The sequence below is a fragment of the Bombina bombina genome, chromosome 1, assembly GCF_027579735.1.
Source record: "Bombina bombina isolate aBomBom1 chromosome 1, aBomBom1.pri, whole genome shotgun sequence".
Lineage (NCBI taxonomy): Eukaryota > Metazoa > Chordata > Amphibia > Anura > Bombinatoridae > Bombina > Bombina bombina.
The window spans coordinates 336,241,893-336,258,256 of record NC_069499.1 but is presented as its reverse complement, the minus strand read 5'-3'; the positions used below and the strand labels follow the sequence as shown (position 1 = coordinate 336,258,256).

Here is a 16,364-nt window from a genome sequence, read left to right as displayed (position 1 = left end):
TTCTCTCCCCGGGCCGGGCTGGACAAATGCCTCTCACTGAGCTCCTCTCAGCTCAACGACTATCTCCGCAATGAGATTTCGCGCCGTTGAGCTGGGAGGAGCGTCTCAAGCGTCATCACGTGACTGTTAGTGATGACGCTCAGACTCGGCTCTTCTCCTGTGGGCTGTGTCACTGGCTGCTGCCTGGGCTGAGCTCTTAACGCCTCCCACCCCTCGCACAGGCTGAAGTGTGCGATCAGCCGTCTAAGGGGATGAGGAGGCTGGGAGCTGCGCAGCAGCCAAATTTAGCATGCGCACAGACACAGTGCCATAGATTCTCTATCGCACGTGCGCTTAGGCCCTAGGGACTGGATTGATTACATTTACTACAGTACAGCAGTACAGTGGCTGGACGCTGGGTGTGTGATCAGATCACTGATGATCATGATTGTTCAAACAGTAGGGGGCCAGGCAGGACACAACAAATAATAATAATTTATTAAAAAAATAATTTATTCTGGGGGTAAAAAAAAATATATTTTTTTTCAATAGGGGGCTATTGAAAAATTATATTTTTTTTTCTGTTTTCTTTTTTCTTTCCTCTGGCCTGTGGGGGGCACGTGCGAGTGTGCTCCAATGGAGTAGCCTCCACTGGTTAGACATGAGACATTAACCCTCTGAGCCATTTAGTTAGCCATTATCATAGAATATAGAGTTTATCTAAAAGTATTCTGTGCAAACTTTACAAACATGTTTTTAAATGATTTTTTTGCAGGGATGGGTGCAAATATTTGAGTACATTTATAAAAAAAAAATGAGCTGCATTTGTTAATTCTGAATTAATATATAATATATGAATGTCTGTTTTTTTTAATTTTTACAAAATATATATAATTTTTTTTAAATTTAATGTTTAAAATGTGTTAAATAATTATAATAGAAAACCTAGGGCTCTTGAAATAAACATGTTCCTAACTTTAAACTATTTGTAATAAATAAAAAAAAATACACCCTATATTTAATCAATTTTTAAAAATTTAAAAACTGGCACCCCATTTTTATTATTATTATACTTTATTTATGCGCCAACATATTCCGCAGCGCTGTCCATGGATACAATTCATTTAAATAAAACAATAATATAAAACTTGTAAGAGACGGGACAAAATTTAAAAACACATACAAGAGAAATTGAGGGCCCTATTCCCTTGGGAACTTACGTGGCAAATGTTATAAATAAATATAGATAGATATATTGATATATATTAGATGTTATATATAAGTAAATCCTCTCAATGTTAAAGATGTTTATGGCTGTTTTCCCCAAAAAAATACATGCAGACACGTTGCGTGGATTTTAAACAAATAATGAGTCATTGCATTAAAATATTAATCCTGTTTGAAGTTAAATTAAAAGAAATACAAGTTTGTGCTAAACTGATACTGTTATATTAATGTTGACTGAATCTTCAAAACAGGGGCTACTAAAATGGTGCATTGCCTAGAAAATTAAACTTGCAGGGAGATATTTTATGACCTTAATACTTATAGATCAGAGGAAAAAATAGAGGTTCTACAGCTAAATCACTTCACTAGCAGCAGCACCCCCTTAAAGTGCCCCCTTAAAGTGCCATAACATTATAAAAAGGTCAACTTAGATAAAATAGTGTGTGAAAAAAGTGTAAGAAAAAGTTTTAAAGTATTTAATACAATTTCCAAAAATCTGCAAAATTACTTACACTTTAGTGTTTCCAAGTGTAGCCTGCTCCACCCCCCTTATCAGTGTCACTCAAAACCTTGTGGTATCATATAACAAAATGTGCATGTGAGGATAGTTTCTTATGCAAGCAAGGGTGGGGGGCTGAGGAGGTACAGCAGGTACTGCTATTGTTTGTTGACAAGATGCTTGCATGTTTCTATGGGGATAATGTCACATGCTTTGTGAAAGCTTCAGCATTATACCGTGCACTGCTTTAATCAGGTGCCATGTGACTCTTTCCCCTACCGTGCATGTCCAAGAGTGTATTCTGTAGAAGCTATGGCCTGGATAGCACCTTCCATATATGGAAATGCCCAGTGGGAGCTTGCTGCAAACAAAACTATGCCTGAATTAAAGGGGTTAATTGGAGTTAAAACAGAAACCTTTTTGCATGTAAGCTTTGGATGCATTATATATTTAGAAACTTATGTTAGTTCATACTGTTTTATGTCCCTTTAAGTTGTAGCTGACCAGCCCTAGCTGCTGCAGCCCACCCGGAAATCTCCCAGTATCCTGGTAGGGCAATCCAGTCTTGAATATTACACAGTGGGGGCTAATGTGCATATCTGAAGATGTAGCACAACGCCATCACCATGATAAATACAAACTGATTTCTTCTTTTAAATTTTTCTTTTTAAGATTTTTTTAAAAAAATATTTTGTTAAACAATATTGCTAGATTGCTTTGTGAGAATTCTATCTGAACTTTTTTACTAGTAAACTAAACTTTTTTAGGCAACAATATTCTCATCATTGTCAATATTGTGTTGCTATGATCCATTACTAAATGCTGGAAACATATGATTAGAAGCAATTGGGCAAATGCCTAGTTGCCATGTAGCATGGGTGGATTCTTCTGTTTACTGGCAGCAGAGATTGTATATAGTGTTATTCTGAGAGGGTATCATTGTGCGTGTATGAGTCAGTCAGTGAGGAAACTTCACTATAGCTATTTAAAAGTCAGATGATAAAATTTTCCTAATTTGCCATAAAACGGTTTGCTGCATATTGTTTTTAGTATTTTACTAGGTATCAAACAGTTAATTGGTTAAGATGATCAAGTGCTGGGGTGGAGATGTTATAAAAAGTAATATGGCAAATTATGACATTGCAGATGTGTATGGAATTTAGTAATCAGCCAGAATACTGATGAGCTAGGGAAGGCATATCAGTCTGTACAGTTTGTGCAGTCAGGGTTTCCAGGATTTGTAAGACCCTCTGGTATAAACTGCAGCTTTATTATACTTTCTGAGCCTGTAGCCCCACTGTCAGATACATAATCACGTCAAATAAACCTCCACAAGCAAAAAATAAATATATATTTTTTTCAGCACATAAACATCCTTTAAAAGAAAATGAATATATGAGCTAAAAATAAATCATGTACCACATTTTAAATACTATTTTTATCTTTTTATAGCAAAAAGAAGGAAATGATTACCTTATTCAGAGTTCATTCATTATATGTGTTTTCACGGAGAGAGGGGGGTTCACCCTCTACACCAGTACACCTCTGCCTGTGACACTCTAGGGGACAAGGCTAACAAGGAGTTAAATACTCCCTAACCCACTATTCCCTAGATACCAAAATGTACACGCTCAAGTCAAAATTAAACTTTCATAATTCAGAAAGAGCACACAATTTTTAAAGGGACACTGAACCCAAATTTTTTCTATCGTGATTCAGATAGAGCATGCAATTCTATTATCATTTTTTCTTCGTTCTCTTGCTATCTTTATTTGAAAAAGAAGGCATCTAAGCTTTTTTATTAGTTCAGACCTGTGGACAGCACTTTTTTTATTGGTGGATGAATTTATCCACCAATCAGCAAGAACAACCCAGGTTGTTCACCAAAAATGGGCCGGCATCTAAACTTGCATTCTTGCATTTCAAATAAAGATACCAAGAGAATGAGGAAAATTTTATAATAGGAGTAAATTAGAAAGTTGCTTATAATTTCATGCTCTATCTGAATCAGGAAAGAAAAAATTTGGGTTCAGTGTCCCTTTAAGAATTTTTTAAATTTACTTCCATTATCAAATTTAATACAATCTTTTTTTATATGCACACTTTTTGAGGCACCAATTCCTACTGAACATGTGCACAAGCTCACAGGATATACATATACCAGTCTGTGATTGGCTGATGACTGTCGCATGGTACAGGGGGCTGGCAAATGGGAGTAAAAATACATTTGGCAGAAAAAAATCTACTGCTTTTGTGAAATTCAGAGTAAGTGTCATTGCATTGTGTTTTTATTATGCACTTGTTATTTATGCAATTCTACTGTATTTAGTGGTCCTTTAAAGCGACACTTATTAATTATGTAATTTTACTGCATTTAGTGGTCTCAAATCATTATCACTATAACCAGTAGCACTTGTATACAACACAGGGTTAACTAAACTTAACAATCTACTTACTCCAGACAGGGCTAAATGCCACACACATAACTACTTGTCCAGATGAGACATTGGGGCCCATTTATCAAGCTCTGGCTCGCCAGAAACAGCAGTTATGAAGCAGCGGTCTAAAGACCGCTGCTCCATAACCCTGTCCGCCTGCTCTGAGCAGGCGGACACACATCGCCGAAAATCAACCCGATCGCTGCTGGCGGGACGGTTGGCCACGAATCTGCAGGGGGCGACGTTGCACCAGCAGCTGTTGGTGCAATGCTGAATATGGAGAGCGTATTGCTGTCCGCATTCAGCGAGGTCTGGCGCACCTGATCCGCACTGTCGGATCAGGTCCGCCAGACCTTTGATAAATATCCCCCATTGTGGAGAGTGCAGGCACGGAGGGTTTAACAGCACAGGTCCTCTAGCTGAAGTATCCTAATTCCTTTAGGGCCTACGAGCAACCCTCAATTAACTCCCAAATCCTAACTACATCACCCCAAAACTTAATGTTCACAAATATCTACCTTTTGCCACAAGCAAAGCAACTCGCCAGGCTGTGACAACAGGCAGAGTGTGGGCATTAAAGGGTTAACCTCACAGGGTTTCCAAATTCCTTTAGGGCCTACGAACCATCACAATTAACCCCCAAATCCAACCTACACTCCCCCAAACAACAGGGAGCAACCCATAAATTACAGTTGTGTTAACACCTAAATAAAAACAAATATATAAAAATAATACTTTGGTAACGTTCCCAAGTTAAAAGAAGCTGTGAATTCAGTTTCTAGAACACAAAGACAGCTCTGATTAAATTTATAGTTTAATCTTAAAAAAAGGGTCACAGTACAAAAATACACATAATCAGATGGTATATAAAAAAGGGTAACTAAACAATTAGACAATAAACACACACAATTGGAAAATAAATATTACAAAAATTAAAAGGATTTAACACAAAAACCCTAAGCTTACAAAGTAAATTCTGACTGTTGGAATGCCCAAACCCTTCTGTTGTTCATTTCTGATGTAAAGTGGAATTCTGCTTGTGTCTCTTACCCAGTCAAGATCACATGATCTTCCTCCAGGGGTAATTACGTACTGCTTAAGTTGATACTTTTGCTGACTGAATGAAAGATATTGGGCCTAGGAAATAGGTATAGCCACTTGAGCCTTTTAATTGCCCACTGCATGCAAAATTATGGCATAATATGTTTAATGACCAAATTTGCAAATCATAGACACCACACACTATATCCCCATGTTAAACTAGCTGGCAAAATCCATCTAGCACAATGCCCCTACCTAGGCATGTTTGTTTTTATTTGATAACTGGTTTTCTCTACACCTAGAATATGTCTTAATTGTACTAAGATATTGTAGTTTTGCTTCTAGGAGGGGGCTAGCTACATATGTGGTTCTGTTGAGGCTTCTAACGTCAGGCCTCCCCCATTCTTGTTTCTAAGCAGTAAACCTTGGTGTAAAATCGAGAGACACCAATATCCAAGTATTCACTTTTATTATTATTATTATTATTATACTTTATTTATTAAGCGCCAACATATTCCGCAGCGCTGTCCATGGATACAATTCATTTAAATAAAACAACACAAGACTTGTAAAATACAGGACAAAATTTACAAACACATACAGGAGGGATTGAGGGCCCTATTCCCGTGGGAACTTACAATCTAGAAGGGTAGGAGGTTGAGAAACAGGAGGTGAGGACTGCAAGATTGAGAAGGATGTTAATGCAGAGTTAGATGAGGGAAATATTAGGTAAGTAAAATTAATTTATTATTGAGTTGGGTGGTAGGCTTCTCTGTTTTATCAGAGATAACACAGTTTTTCTATCTTCTTCAAAGTTAAAACATTTGGTCATCTTTGCAGTCCGAAGTTTTTTAACCCCTTAGTAGCTAGTAGAAAAAATAGAATGAATCATGCCTTTGCATGACATGTGTCTGCACATGCACTAACACACACATGCACATACACACACACACATAAACTCTAAAATGCTCACATATATACTCACTAACACACACATATATACTCATTAACACACATATATACTCACTAACACACATATATATATATATATATATATATACTCACTAACACACATATATATACTCACTAACACATATATATATATATATATATATATATATACTCACTGACACACACATATATATACTCACTAACACACATATATACTCACTAACACACATATATATATACTCACTAACACACGTATATATACTCACTAACACACATATATACTCACTAACACACACATATATACTCACTAAAACACATATATACTCACTAACACACATATACTATATATACTCCCTAACACACATACTGTATATACTCACTAACACACATATATATACTCACTAACACACATATATATACTCACTAACACACATATATATACTCACTAACACACATATATATATACTCACTGACACACATATATATATTCACTAACACACATATATACTCACTAACACACATATATATATACTCACTAACACACATACTGTATATACTCACTAAAACACATATATATACTCACTAACACACATATATATACTCACTAACACACATATATATACTCACTAACACACATACTGTATATACTCACTAACACACATATATATACTCACTAACACACATATATATACTCACTAACACACATATACTGTATACACACTAACACACACAGCTTTCACAATGTTGCCTCTGTAGAAGAAGTAGTGAGTGACATGCACATGCTCAGAGTGTGTAGGTTTTTCCTTATCACTCACTGGGTATATCTCGATAAGAATCATGAGGCACTTTGCATTATGACTGCTCATTGATAGCTCTGTGGATAACAGTCACTTATGTCAGCATGTTAAAGCTCAGCAGAACTTGGGGCGCGATCCGATATAGATCGCAGTTTGCGGCGCAAGCAAAGGAACCGGCGTCGCCCGCAGTTTCAGCTCGCAACTCGAGCTATCCCATATAAGTCGCCGTCAGATGCTAACGTGCCGTAAGTCTGACAAACCAGCGATGTCCAGAAATCTGCGCAAGTACAAATTTCTGGCGTCGCCAGTGACTTGCGGCACGTTAGAAACTGCCGGCGCCTATAAAACCTGACTAAAGTCTAAAACACCCGCACTGTCTAACACGCCTCCCTAACATAGCCCGCACTGTCTAACACGCCTCCCTAACATAGCCCGCACTGTCTAACCCTCTATCCGCTATCCCCCCTCACTATCCTAACAATAAAAAAGCTATTAACCCCTAAACCGCCGCTCCCGTACCCCGCCGCAACCTAATAAAGTTATTAACCCCTAAACCGCCGCTCCCGTACCCCGCTGCCAGCTATATTATATCTATAACCCCCTAAAGTGAGCCCCTAACACTGCCGCCATCTATATTAAAATTATTAACCCCTAATCTAATCCCCCTATACCGCCGCCAGCTATATTAATATTATTAACCCCTAATGTAAGCCCCTTACACCGCCGCCATCTCTATTAAAATGATTAACCCCTTATTTAATCTACCTACCCCGCCGCCAGCTATATTATCTATATTAACCCTAAGTATATTATAGTTAATATAGGTATTACATTATATATATTAACTATATTAACCCTAATTATATTAGGGTTAATATAGTTACTATAGTATTTATATTAACTATATTAACTCTATCTAACCCTAACACCCCTAACTAAATTTATATTAAATTAATCTAAATCATTTATAAACTAAAATATTCCTATTTAAATCTAAATACTTACCTATAAAATAAACCCTAAGATAGCTACAATATAATTAATAATTACATTGTAGCTATGTTAGGGTTAATATTTATTTTACAGGTAAATTGTTAATTATTTTAACTAGGTATAATAGATATTAAATAGTTATTAACTATTTAATATCTACCTAGTTAAAATAATTACCCAATTACCTGTAAAATAAATCCTAACCTAAGTTACAAATACACCTACACTATCAATAAATTTAATAAACTACAAACATCTATCTAAAAATACAATTAAATTAACTAAACTACAAAAACAAACAAACACTAAATTACAAAAAATAAAAAACGATTACAAGATTTTTAAGCTAATTACACCTATTCTAAGCCCCCTAATAAAATAATAAACCCCCAAAATAATGTTCCGATCAGCCAATAGAATGCGAGCTCAATCTGATTGGCTGATTGGATCAGCCAATCGGATTGAACTTGAATCTGATTGGCTGATTCAATCAGCCAATCAGATTTTTCTAACTTAATTCCGATTGGCTGATAGAATCCTATCAGCCAATCGGAATTTTGCGGACGCCATCTTGGATGACGTCATTTAAAGGTACCTCATTCGTAGTACAGCAGTCGGCCGGGATGGATGCTCCGCGGCGGCGGAGCGAAGAAAGAAGATTGAAGATGCCGCCGGAAGAATGAAGACTTTGCTGCCGCTTGGAGGAAGACGTCGCCTGAGGAAGAATTCTTCTTTGCCGCTTGGAGGAAGACATCGCCGGAGGAAGAATTCTTCTTTGCCGCTTGGAGGAAGACATCGCCCGGATCGGATCAGGAGTTCGGCCCGGTGTGGTGAAGACAAGGTAGGGAGATCTTCAGGGGGGTAGTGTTAGGCTTTTTTAAGGGGGGTTTGGGTGGTTTTAGAATAGGGGTATGTGGGTGGTGGGTTGTAATGGGGGGGGGGGATTGTATTTGTTGTATGCAAAAGAGCTGAATTCTTTGGGGCATGCCCCACAAAAAGCCCTTTTAAGGGCTGGTAAGGTAAAGAGCTTTGAAATTTGTTTAATTTAGAATAGGGCAGGGAATTTTTTTTATTTTGGGGGTTTATTATTTTATTAGGGGGCTTAGAATAGGTGTAATTAGCATAAAAATCTTGTAATCTTTTTTTTATTTTTTGTAATTTAGTGTTTTTTTTTTTTGTAATTTAGTTTAGTTAATTTAATTGTATTTTTAGATAGATGTTTGTAGTTTATTAAATTTATTGATAGTGTAGGTGTATTTGTAACTTAGGTTAGGATTTATTTTACAGGTAATTGGGTAATTATTTTAACTAGGTAGATATTAAATAGTTAATAACTATTTAATATCTATTATACCTAGTTAAAATAATTAACAATTTACCTGTAAAATAAATATTAACCCTAACATAGCTACAATGTAATTATTAATTATATTGTAGCTATCTTAGGGTTTATTTTATAGGTAAGTATTTAGATTTAAATAGGAATATTTTAGTTTATAAATGAATTAGATTAATTTAATATAAATTTAGTTAGGGGTGTTAGGGTTAGATAGAGTTAATATAGTTAATATAAATACTATAGTAACTATATTAACCCTAATATAATTAGGGTTAATATAGTTAATATATATAATGTAATACCTATATTAACTATAATATACTTAGGGTTAATATAGATAATATAGCTGGCGGCGGGGTAGGTAGATTAAATTAGGGGTTAATCATTTTAATAGAGATGGCGGCGGTGTAAGGGGCTTACATTAGGGGTTAATAATATTAATATAGCTGGCGGCGGTATAGGGGGATTAGATTAGGGGTTAATAATTTTTATATAGGTGGCGGCGGTGTAAGGGGTCAGATTAGGGGATAGATAAGGTAGATGGCGGCGGTTTTAGGGGCTCACAGTAGGGGGTTAGTTTATGTAGATGGCGGCGGGGTCCGGGAGCGGCGGTTTAGGGGTTAATAACTTTTTTAGGGATTTCGGGGGGGGGGGGATCGCGGTTGACAGGTAGATAGACATTGCGCATGCGTTAGGTGTTAGGTTTATTTTAGCAGATCGCGGTTGACAGGGAGATAGACATTGCGCATGCGTTAGGTGTTAGGTTTATTTTAGAAGATCGCGGTTGACAGGGAGATAGACATTGCGCATGCGTTAGGTGTTAAGTTTATTTTAGCAGCCAGTTTAGGAAGTTACGGGTCTCCAATAGTCAGCGTAAGGCTTCTTACGGCTGCTTTTTGTGGCGAGGTGAAAATGGAGTAAGTTTTCTCCATTTTCGCCACGTAAGTCCTTACGCTGCATATTGGATACCAAACTGCGCGGGTTTGGTATACCTGCCTATGGCCCAAAAAACTACGGGCGACGGCAGAAATATACGCGCGTAACTTCTAGGTTACGCCGTATATGTGATACAAAACCCGCGCAAATATTGGCGTCGCCGGCTTTTGCGGGCGACGATTTTTATCGGATCGACCCATTGATTTCTTGTTCTAACAGTTTTCAATACCAATCACAAAGAGCAAGTGTTTATACAGAAGGATGAGTTTAGAGGCACTTTTACTCTTTATTTTCCTGAAAGCTCACCTTTGTGCTCTCTCAGAGACACAGATTATTAGCAGTTGCAGATAATTCCATTAAAAGGTGAATGTGTTTATTGCAACTGCTTTTTATGTAAATTGAGACCTAAGTGGTCATTTTTCAACCCATTTAAAGGAGCATGAAGCTGGTATAGTTCTACTAAATAAGCAAATTATACAAATTCATTTTTGTATTAAACTATCGGAATTGTTAGAGAAACATAGTTTTCCCTGTAACATGAATTGTACACAACTTTACAATATATCATTTTGGTTAGTGAGTCAGGAGAGATGGAAAGTTGGCAGTGTTATAAAAAAGCCATCTGACACTGCAGTACTGATGCTTGCTCAATCTCTGCTTGCTTGTTTAACTAACATGTTGAAATATATATTATATGTCACAATAAATTTTGGCTGTCATGTAGAAAAATATGTTTGCACTTTTTTAAATAAAGTTTTTGTAATTGCTTGAAGAATTATTACATTTCCTTTTCTTTCTATTGCATTTTATTTTTGAAATATTGGTTTTTGCAAATGTTATTTGTCTGCATTCTCATACTTATGATAAAGAGTCTCACAAAATAAATGTCACAGGAACCAATAACCTATCACAAAAGCAGTTTTGTGGTGCATCATATACAGAAAAAATGGTTAACATGCAATTTTAATACATCCTGTTATTGGCTTCATATGTATGTACAATTTAATATCAGTCATATGTAGGTGGTTAAAAAAAACATCAAGGGCAGTCTATTACAGATGCCAACGTTTCCCATCTCCTAAAATTGCTGATGCTATTAGTAAGGGAATTATGAGTCATTGTATTTGATGACTTTCAGGCTGGCAAGCAATATTACAAATAAGCTATGAAAGCAAACACAATTTGTGAGGTGAATATTAGCAGGAGAGAAGGAGAGATATGGTAATTAGACTGTTATAGGTCACTGGGCATACGCTGCCTAATAAATGTTGTTCTTTTTTGACAAATGCATCTCACACAAGGTGCTAATACATTTTGTATCACTCATTAATCCTCTCCTGTCTTGCCACTTGAAAGATGTTCTTTAATTTCTCTCACTTATCACCAAAATCCTACTAATTTCCTGTTTTTCACCCCTCCTCAATCTCAGTCTGCGCTCGTTTCATGCATCTTTACGTACAGCCTAACATTCAGTTGTTTTCTGTATAGAGAGTTGTCTGGATCACCGTTTATACCAAGGAAAATGTGAAAAAGGGGTGCTGGTTTAAGGCTAGAGGAAAAGAGATTTTGCCTTCATCAAAGAAGGCAATTTTTAACAGTAGACAAGATGGGGAAAAATTGACTGTAGATACAGTGAAAAAGGACTTTAATATATGTTTATATGTTTACTAAAAATATTATCCAGGTTTATGATAGTGTTGGTGCTCTACAAATAACCGATAATAATAATAATCATTATAAAAAAAAAGGGTAACCATTGTATTGTTCTACTTTCAGTTAACTTGGCAAGTATTCTAATTACATGGATTATAGAATATGTGTAGGTGAACTCAACTGACTTTTTGGCATTCTTCGTCCTCAGTCAGTCAATAAATTAAATAAAGTACAGTCAATTAAAGTACTCACAAAGTTGTATATTGGTTTGCCATTCCAATTTAAAATCACTACAATTTTTTTCAGTTGAACATAAATAAGTTTGAGCCCATTTAATGTGGATCTACTATAGTTATATATTTATATATGGCCTGAATAAAGAATAACAATGGTGAATCATAGAAAACAACATTACATCCAGCAAATTATAGATGGGACCATTTTTCAAAGAAACTAGAATACTCAAACTTATGGTTTTAATTGTTTAGTTTTAGTTATATTAATAAGAATAATCTATTGTATAATGAATAACCCACTCTGTATACCTCTGCTCACCTCTTCATATATTGAATTCTCTTCTGTTGGGTATATATGAGTTAAGGACATTAAGGGCACATAGGATTAAAAAATGTTGTATAATGCATATGAATAAGCAACAGTTTAACATTTTAGGCTTAAAGCGAATCTAAGAGGAAATTGGTGTTTGTCTACAACAAGATGTTTATTGGTCACAGGCAGATTGGGACAACTCCCATAGAAAAGGTTAATTTATTTAGCCCAGGAACATCTATTTAAAACAACAACAAAGCACTGTATTATATTTGAGAAGATCAGCTAAAATAAGTAATAGATTACTTTCTTTATTACTAGTGGCTGAGTGTTAGAGATTGAGAATTCAAAAAATGTCAAACAAGCAAGTGGCTTTTTTTGGGCCTAGGGTTAGGGTTGGGAACGAATTCAAGGTGGAAACAAAGCAATTTGAGAACCTCTGTGATTGTAATATAATATTTTTACATGTCTGCTGTGTTTGTGTTTAGCTGTAATTTTCCTCTTACTCATTTACTGTACCCACACATATTATATACCGTTTTTCTCAACATTAAATGGACTTTCTAAAGATTCCATTATTTTCATAATTTCATATAATTTACCACACTTTTTCTAACTTTGACCACCAAAATCTCTTACACATCTACAACCACCAAAAAACTCCCATGCTAAATAGTTTTTAAATTTTGTCCTGAGTTTAGAAATACCCAATGTTTACATGTTCTTTGCTTTTTTGCAAGTTATAGGGCAATAAGTACAAGCAGCACTTTGCTATTTCCAAACAATTTTTTTTTCAAAATTAGCGATAGTTACGTTGTAACACTGATATCTTTCAGGAATCCCCAGAATAACCCTTCACATTTCACATGTGTGTGTGTATATATATATATATATATATATTTATATATATATTTTTTAGTAGACAACCCAAAGTATTGCCCATTTTGTAATATTTCATGCCACCATTTCACTGCCAAATGCGATAAAATAAAAAAAATTGTTAACTTTTTCACTAACTTTAAATTTCTCACTGAAATTATTTACAAACAGCTTGTGCAATTATGACAAAATGGTTGTAAATGCTTCTCTGAGATCACCTTTGTTCAGAAATAGCATACATTTATGCCTTTGGCATTTCTTTTTGGTAATTAGAAGGCCGGTAAATGCCGCTGCGCACCACACTTGTATTATGCCCAGCAGTGAAGGGGTTAATTAGGTAGCTAGTAGGGAGCTTGTAGGGTTCATTTTAGCTTTAGTGTAGAGATCAGCCTCCCACCCCTGATCCCTCCCTGACCCCTCTTAAACAGCTCTCTTCCCTCCCCCACCTTACAGTTACCGCCATCTTAAGTACTGGCAGAAAGTCTGCCAGTACTAAAATAAAAGGCTTTTTTTTTGTATTATTTTTTTTTATATATATTTCTTCTGCAATGTTGGATCCCCCCCTTAGCCCCTAACCTCCTTGACCCTCCCCAAACAGCTCTCTAACCCTCCCCCCTCTACCTATATGCCTCCATCTTGGGTACTGGCAGCTGTCTGCCAGTACCCAGTTTGCTGAAAATTTTTATTTTTTATTATTTTTTTTATGTAAAAAAAATATATTTTTTCTGTAGTGTAGCTGCCGCCCCCTCAATTCCCTACCCCCCTCCCAGATTCCTTTCAACATTTATCCCCCCTCCATCTCCCTCTCCCTCCTTCCCATACATTACATTGAATATAAATGTAGCGTTCACGTTCCTGCACGAGACACAGGACACAGGAACCAAAACCGTCCAGCGATGGGCCGCCCACCCGCCTCCCTGCTATGGCTCCCACCCACCAATGATCAGCACCATCGCTGGTCGATGCAGAGAGGACAACACAGATTGTCTCTCTCTGCATCGGTGGGTAAAAATGGGTATTGCAGTGATGCCTCATTATTGAGGCATCACTGCAATACCTTGAAAGCGGCTGGAAGCGATCACAATCGCTTCCACCGCTTGAAAGCCCAGAGGACGTGCCAGGCACGTCCTTGGTCCTTAACTGACACTTTTTGTAGGACATGCCTGACACGTCCTTGGTCGTTAAGGGGTTAAAGATCAACAGTTAAAACAAACTGAAATACTTCCATTGTAAAATTAATTTTACTGCTTCAGTGGCATACACACATATGTTGTGAGTGCACCAGCATTCAAACACTGCATGTTCTGAGAGAGTCAGCTGATGCAATACTCACCATTGCCATCTCTCTGAGCAGTTATGGTTTAAATCCTGATGTTCAAGTCACACGTAGCATATGTGCAAATGCCACTGAAACTAATAACTTTTACTAGAAGCATTTTTGCCAATGGAAGTATAATCAAAAATGCAAATGCATCAATTTAAAATTGAAATGCACCCATGCACATTTAAGTGTTGACCTTTCTATCCCTTTAATAATGTGTAGTAACATGTTTTCAGTATACATTCACCATTTATTTTCTTGCTTTTGAGGATAAATACCTTGCTTTCATGTAAAAAATGTGCTTGTCCCATACACTTTAGAGAGGCCAAAAAGCAAATTCAGTAACCTAGGTTTCCCTCAAAATGCTGCAAATTGCCTAAACTGGCTACAACCTTGGCATTGGTTGATTAAAGCAGTGGAAAAACTAATTTACAGCGAGCCCTAGATAGCAACAATTAAGGGAGATGATGTAAATGTAATCTTGTTTTTTATGCTTTTCTACAAAATACTCCCTTCCCTGACTTCAATAAAATGTTACTAGTTCCTCCGCTTTTCGATTGGCTCTTAGGTTTGATACGTACTTGTCAAGATAGGATTTATGGAATTATCCTTATAGGAGTAGCTTCAGATTTCTTCATCTTAAATGTATTTATTTATTTTTTTGTATCTTTGCAGCCATCCAGCACAGAGAGTCCTCAGAAGAATGTAGAAACCACTGTGAGTTGACTTTAATTTTATTTTTCTCTGTACTCTTACTTTCCATGTTCTCTGACAGCTCAATCCTTAGGAAATTTGATAACAATCTCTAATCTAAAGGGACATAAACCGCAACATTTTTCAGATAGAACATACAATCTTAAACAACTTTCTAATTTTCTTCTATTATCTGATTTTCGTTGTTATCCTTTGTTGAAAAGCAGGAAAGTAAGCTCAGGAGAGTGGATGTGTCCTCACCACTATATGGCAGCAGTTTGTTATACATTAGCAGAAGCACTAGATGGCAGCACTGTTTCCCTTTCATGTAGTGCGCCAGACATGTGCACGCTACCTACCTAGGTATCTCTTCAACAAAGAATAACATGAGTACAAAGCAAATTTGATAATAGAAGTAAATTGGAAACTTTTTAAAATTCTATACTTTATCTGAATCATGAAAGAAACATTTTAGGTTTTATGTCCTTTTAATGTTCAGTTTTTTCTGTCTTTCATACAGACATATTTACATTAAACTTATGCTTACAGTGTAGTAGATCCTATTCCCATTGGAACAAATACCATAGAAATGATCTGTATAGGTCTTAATGTTGATTTAAAGGGCCATAATACCCAAATGTTTAAACACTTGAAAGTGATGCAGCATAGCTGTAAAAAGCTGACTAGAAAATATCACCTGAACATCTCTATGTAAAAAAGAAAGATATTTTACCTCAAAAGTTCCTCAGTAGCCACCTCCCATTGTAAAGGATTTCTAAGCAGCATTTTAGTGTGTTTGTCCTGGGACATCTGAAGGGACTAGCATCGTGCACTCTCATATTATTTCACCAATCAGGTAAAGGAAGCTTACTATGAAATCTCATGAGAGTTAAGTCAAATCTCATGAGATCACAGTAAGAGTTCATGACCTCAGCACTGCTGATGCTGATTGGCTGCTGTTCATTTCTTCATTTTTTTTAATTTTTTTACCTGCAGCTGGGAGCAGGTGAGTATAACTTTTTACACAGAACTTACTCTGGTGAGCTGAAGAGATTGTGAGGTAAAATAT

The 16,364-nt window shown here is 36.3% G+C and overlaps 1 protein-coding gene across 4 annotated transcripts in view; it reads left to right on the top strand.

The window, feature by feature from the left end:
* Positions 1-16,364, top strand: part of TNS1 (tensin 1) — a 403,399-nt gene that overhangs the window by 163,684 nt on the left and 223,351 nt on the right. For all 4 annotated transcript variants that reach the window (XM_053698119.1, XM_053698118.1, XM_053698117.1 and 1 more), the window contains one exon: positions 15,278-15,319. The gene's annotated coding sequence lies outside the window, so the exon portion shown is untranslated. The remainder of the gene's footprint in view (positions 1-15,277; positions 15,320-16,364) is intronic.